A 7,106-nucleotide genomic window follows, 5' to 3' on the forward strand; every position below is an offset into this window, starting at 1 on the left:
AGAAAGAGAGGGCAAGCCTCAATGAATAAGTGCTTTAAAAGATTCTACTAGTGTCTAAATTCTCACTAGCCAAATCAGTTTGTGGTCAAGTACAAATTTGAAAAGTAGAGATATAAACTTTACCTCTTGATTGCAGAAGTTGCAAAATCATGGTGTGAAGAGTGTACATAGGGGATGGGAGAAATGTGTAAACACTTTTGTAATCTACCATGGTGGATTTTAAGATAGTAAAAAAAATTAAAAAGAGAAAATATTTATAGAATATAAAATAAAGTAGAATATAAAAGACCAAAGCAGCACAAAATGTGTCATTTGCTATATTCAAGAGTAAATAGAAACGAGATGCCTTTATTGACATCTTATATTTTCTTTACTCAAAAATATTTGAAGTCCACTTATAATACCTTGAATAACTGACCAGTACTCATATTAAATTGTAAGCATTTCTGGATATTTGATATCTCATAAAAATTACACAATGGAATACTATTTGACCATAAAAATGAAGGAAATTCTATACTTTGCAACTACATGGGTGGGTCTGGAAAATATGCTAAATGAAATAAACTAGTCAGAGAAAAATGAGTACCATGTGATTTCACTCATATGTCAAACTAATGAACAAAATAAGCTGACAAAATAGAAACACACTCATAGATACAGAAAAGAGACTGAGAGCTGTCAGATGGGAGGGGGCTGGGTGAAAAAAAGTGAAAATTTTAAGGGAAAAAAAACTTATAGACACAGACAATTGTAGGGTAATTACCAGAGGGGCAAGGTGTGAGAGAGCTAGAAGAAAATATGGAGAGGATACATGATGATGGAAGGAGACTTGTTGTGGGGTGATAAAAACACAATTCTCTATATAGATAAAGTATAATAGAATTATACATCTAAAACACATACAATTTTATTAACCAATATCATCCCAATGAATTAAGTAAATAAAAAAATATGATAAAAGGGTTTCACAGTCATGGTCTCATAATATCAGCAGATGCTTAAAATTACCCACCTTTTTTCCATAACATTTTACTATGTATCTGAAATATAATACATGCCAATGGATGTTCATTGAATAAACTTGGTGAATGTTTTCTTGGTCAGGCAATATATATATATAAGAACACCAAAATTATAATTTATTCAGATGAAAATCATTACCCTTGTCTAACCATAGCCATTTACAATTTTTCTTCTTAGTGTTCTTTGGCTAATAGATTTTGGTGGAATATTTCCCACTCTCACTTTTTTTTTTTTTTAATTATTTTTATTTATTCATTTTAGAGAAGAGAGAGAGAGAGAGAAGGGGGGAGGAGCAGGAAGCATCAATTACCATATGTGCCTTGACCAGGCAAGCCCAGGGTTTTGAACCGGTGACCTCAGCATTCCAGGTCAACGCTTTATCCACTGCGCCACCACAGGTCAGGCCACTTTTTTTTACTTAAGTAGCAGTAATCTTAATGGCCTTGATGGAAAAATTTCTTGATGGAATTTTTTCTATTATTCCAATTAAGTTTCAGATAAACCCTAAAAAATGCTGCACTTAATCAAAAGATATTCCTTTTTCTTTAATCTTGTTTCTAAATTTAATTCATAAGACTCCAAAAAGAACTGCTGTCCATGTAGCTTTAAATAAAACTGATTGGGACATAATTAAATGCATTGAAAAACAGCAACTCTTGTTTAGAGGAAAATTTTAGTAATTGCAGAATAGTGCCAAGGAACATGATATGCATAGGCATTGCTTATTTAAGTAAAAAAACAAACAAGAATCTCACTGAAAAATGTTTTGAAATTTTGAATATGGCTAGATTTTACTTTTGAGATAAGTATAAAAGCTCACTGATGTAAAAAAAAAAAAAATGAAGTGTAGCAACTCTGCCACCTAGATTTGGTGTAGAATCATATAAAACTGAAGTATAAAAATCTAAAAAACAGATTTATGAGTGAATACTTTCATGCTACTCCCCTGTCCTCATACCATGAAAATTGCTGAGATTTTAAAGTTTCCATATTTAAGAAAGTAAAGAGGTAGGAATAGAAATTATTACCCAGACTTTATTTTATTGTTTGCTTAATATCATTTGTTGTTTGAATTTGCTTTTAAACAGGTGACTAATTTATTTATTTGTTTTACCATAGAGCATTTCCGCAATTATGGTCTCTCTCAAGTTAAAGTGATATGATTTAACCCTTTTAATTCTGAAAATACTAATGAGAAAAGAATTATGTTTAATATTACTTATAATTTTACACTTGAACATGATAACAGTGATACATGAGTGATCTAAGTAAAACATAATTTTAATATTTCAGGGGCAAATAGTAAGAATCCCTGTTTATATTCCCCATTCTAAGCCAATACTCAGAGGTAAGCATTGCTAATAATTATTTCATCCAATAAGATACTTTCTTTGTATTTATGAGCAATAAATATATATATATTTGCTACATCATACATATGTAAAACATTAATATGCTATGAGTATGTGATATATTAAAGGTAACATAACTTTGGATATGTTTTTTTTGTAACAATTCCCATATATAATAATATGTATATATTATTTAGTGGCATGCATTTTTAAAAGTATATTAGGTACAACACAGAAGAATTTAGAAATAATATTTGTTCAGTTCAGTGATTGTGAAACCACAACCCAAATCAAGATCTAGAACATTCCTAGCACGTCAGGAGTTCTTATCCATGCCCTCTTTCAATGGATCCATACTTCTTTCTCTATAAATTCAATCAAGACCATGGCTTCTAACACCATACATTAGATTTGCATGTATTTTAATTAAATTAATAATTTTTCATCTGGTAACATTTGTAAGCAGTATAAAGGTGAGATGAAGTCTTATTTTTTATGCTATTCATTAATGTCATTGATTTTAAAACAATCAATAAACTTTGGGTTGAAAGAACAATGCTATGAACATTCTTGTTTTATGTATTTTGCGACACAGAGGCTTGCCTTATGTTAACTGATACTTAGAAGTAGATGTGCCTGACCTGCGGGGGTGCAGTGGATAAAGCATCAACCTGGAATGCTGAGTTCAAAACCCTGGGCTTCCCTGGTCAAGGCACAGACGGAGTTGATGCTTCCTGCTCCTCCCCTTCTTCTTTCTTTATATTTCACTCTACTCTCTCTCTAAACATGAATTAATAAAAAAAAAATTTACAAAAGAAGTAGATGCTGGGATATGTGCATAAGTCTATCTTTATTAGATAATGGCCATGAGTTTTCCAACTAGAAGTGCCAACTTGAATTTCCACCAACAATGCAGGAGATATGTTAATGCTCTAATTGCTACCATTTGATATTACCATTTTTTTCTATTTATACTGCTCTATACTAATAGTACATAATTTTTGTGTTTATTTTAATTGCGTGTGTGTGGTGTGTGTGTGAGCGTTTAATGAACTTTCTTCACGTGGCTTCAAGCTAGCAGGACATAGGCCCCACTAACACCCTTAACTTTCTCCTCAGTTCTTTTGCTGAAGAATTTGGCCTTCATAATGACAGGCTGCTTTGGGAGCTTCCCCTTCCCCAGAAATTTGTGGTAGCCTGATTGAACCACTTCAATGATAGGAACAGCTGCAGTCTTGTTTTGGCAGCATTTATCCTTGTCTGCTCAGAGACCAGTGTCCACAACTTATTAAGGTTGAGAGTTGGGCAGAAGTTCTGATTTCTCTTTAAATGGTAATGCCTCACACTAACTTTTCTGGTGTAACTTCAGTGTTATTTGTCAAAGTTGATCCTGTGATGATACAAGACACCAGCATTACCTTGGCCTCGGGGCTGTTTCCTGTGCTTGCCCAGGAAGCCCTGTCTGTGGTTCACAAGGCCCTAAAGTTTCTGGCTCTTTCTCAGTCAAGGTGGCATATTGGTATCTAATATGCAAGAGGAGGAGCTCTTTGTTTTAATTTTCTAGTAAGAAATAAGCTTTTTTTTCTACTCAGACAGAATTTTAAATTATATTTATTGACCATTTATATATCCTTTTTGAGAATTTCTGTGCAAGTCTCTTTACCATTTTTAAATAAGGTTATTGGCTTATTATAATTGATATGTGGGAACTTTATTTTATTGTAAATATGGACCTTTCTTCAGTTGTGAATATATTCTTTCATTTTAGGGTTTACTTTTCATTCATACATGGTTTATTGTGCTTAATAAAAATATACTATAAGCAAAGAGATTTGATGTCTCTTTTCTTTTTCAAATCCAACTTCAAAAAAATAACTTTTTTAAAAAGCATCTACAATGAGGATTATCATTTACATTTTACTTTAAAATCCACATATTAATTGAATTTTTTCATTGATATAAAATTTAAATAGAATATCTTTGAAAATGTACAATTCATTGGCTTTCAGTGTATTCAAAAATTTATACAACCATCACATTTAGTTTTGAGATATTTTTATCAACTCCCCCCCCAAAAAACCAAAACTCGTAACCATTAGTAGTCACTCATTTCCTTCTCCATCCCAGCCCCTTGCATCACTAAATTATTCTTTGTCTTTCTGGACTTGTCTATTTTATATAAATAAAATCATACAATAAGTGGGCTTTTATATTTCACTTATTTTACTTAGCATAAAATTTCAAAGTTTATTCATGTTGTAATATGTCTCAGTATTTCATTTTTGTTCTTGTTGTTCAGTGTTACTTTATTGTGTGGTTATACCACAGATTTTAATTTATTTACCAATTAATGGACATTGATTGTTCTTTCCACCTTTAACTATTATGAATAATGTGGCTATGAACATTTCTGTACAAATTTTGTGTTTACATATGTTTTCAATTTTCCTGGGTACATACCTAGGAGTAGAATGCTGGATAATACAGTAACTCTAAATTTAATTTTTGATGACTGTCAAAATATTTTTCAATGCAGCTGCACCATTTTGCAATGTGTGCAGGTTCTAATTTCTTCACATTTTCACCAACCTGTGAAAATGTTATATTCTGTTTTATTTTATTATAGTCATCCCAGTGGGTGTATAGTATCTCATATAGATATAAATACAGATATAGGTACACATATACATATACACATATGTAAAAACATGAAAATTTTTAATGTTGCCACGGCAACAATGATGTAATGAGCAATGTAATCTCATTTGGAAAGGCAGAGAAATAATGACAAAATCATTAAGCTGAGTATGTAATAAGTTTTGAATGATTTCCCTAATGTCAACTTGGTATTAATTGGCATAACTAGGACTCATAACTCCTTTACAGACATTCCACCATACTATTGTTAATTTCAACTTAATTTGCAAAATCCTCTTTGTCTTTGTTTGGCAAATTTTAGAGCTTGCAATCCTTAACTTGACCTACACTCAGAATAGTATTTTATTATACTATACTGTAACATAAACATTTTAACATTATTAATTGTATGTTCCGCTAATATCACATCTCTCTTTAACCTTCTCCCTTTTAAGTTTCTTTCCATACAGTGTTGTCAATGGGAAAGACTGAAGAGATACTGTAGATTTGTGAATAGTAGGTTATTTATACGATCATGAGTATGCCAGCAAAGGAAATGAATAAGAAACAAATAGCTAAGATATTCTCTAACTATGAGGTTGAACAAATTTATTTTTATTTGTATCTCAAATTCTTGTGTATGTAACCTCAAACTTTGTTCACATCACTAATTTCTCCAAATCTCCATATCAATTATTTCTTTCTTTTGTAGTTCTAATGACAGGGCTATATACTTTTTTCTTTGCCATTCCCATGTTATTCTTGTATCTTAAGTAGTTAGTATAATAAGGTATATTCTTTCTTACCCAAAAAAGTTCTTATTGACAGAATCTTTTACTGATTAAACATATATTATCAAAATTATCTTTAGTTAAAACTTCAAACTATTTCTAAAGAAACATGACAATGTATAGAACTACTGGCAAGTTTATTTTTCTACATGTTATTTAACCTCATAATCTCTTCATATATAGACATTAACCTTCTCACCAATCACAGATATCTCTGAATTATAAATTATATTTATTTTTCTGTGAGAATTATGTTTTCTTTAGCTTTCATCTGACATTTTCTACTAATTTATTGATTACCAACCTATTTTTCTGATTTTATTTATCATGGCAATCTATTCTCAGATGAGCATGGTTGCCTATAGAGTTTTGTAATACTTCTTCATTCTGTTTTTCAGTTAGCTGAATTAAAACAATCAAAATCAATGTTGCTGCCCTCTCTTCTCATTTATTCTTATCAGAGATTAGTACTTTACCTAGAATTCTAGACACAGTGTTATAGCCAGTTTGAGATAACTTTTGCCTATCTTAAGACTTCTATATTTACAAAAGCTTGATATGTTTTATTTTAAATTTTATTCATTCAAAATAACTGCAGTGTATATTTTCATAGTTACACTGTTAGTGGGTTGAAATTGAGAATAAATGGTGAATAATGTTATTCAAACCAGTTCTACTGAAATGTAAAATACATGTGATTAGTAAAGCTATTCTAAATAATTAAAAATGGCCCTGGCCATTTGGCTCAGCAGTAGAGTGTTGGCCCCCCTTGTGGATATTCCAGGTTTGATTCCTGGTCAGGGCACAAAGGAGAAGTGACCATCTACTTTTCTACTTTTCCATCCCTCCCCTTTCTCTTCTCTCTCTCTCTCTCTATCTCTCTTCCCTTCCTGCATCCATGGCTTGGTTGGAGCAAGTTGGCCCTGGGTGCTGAAAATAGCTCCATGGCCTCACCTCAGATGCTAAAATAGCTTGGTTGCCAAGCAACAGAGCAATGACCTCAAATGGACAGAGCATCGCCCAATAGGAAGTGTACCAGGTGGATCCTGGTCTGGTCCATGCAGGAGTCTGGCTCTCTGTCTCTCTGATTCTTACTTAAGAAAAAAAAAAGAATAATTAAAAATAAGGCAAAATTGAGCAGGGAGAAATAAAAATAGGTTAATCATAAGTGACATTTATTTGAAAAAATAAATTAACCATATATATATATACATACATTAATGTATGTAGTATTATTCAACATGATCTATCAGTAGTTAGTTCAGTATCCAGAGCAAGAAGCAAATTAGAGGACAAAAGT

At 31.7% G+C, this 7,106-nt stretch overlaps 1 pseudogene; it reads right to left on the reverse strand.

Moving 5' to 3' along the window:
• Positions 1-3,447: 3,447 nt before the first annotated feature.
• LOC136393112 (large ribosomal subunit protein uL15-like) lies at positions 3,448-3,893 on the reverse strand (annotated as a pseudogene).
• Between the last annotated feature and the right edge of the window lie 3,213 nt (positions 3,894-7,106).

This window comes from Saccopteryx leptura, chromosome 2, assembly GCF_036850995.1.
Source record: "Saccopteryx leptura isolate mSacLep1 chromosome 2, mSacLep1_pri_phased_curated, whole genome shotgun sequence".
NCBI classification, from domain to species: domain Eukaryota; kingdom Metazoa; phylum Chordata; class Mammalia; order Chiroptera; family Emballonuridae; genus Saccopteryx; species Saccopteryx leptura.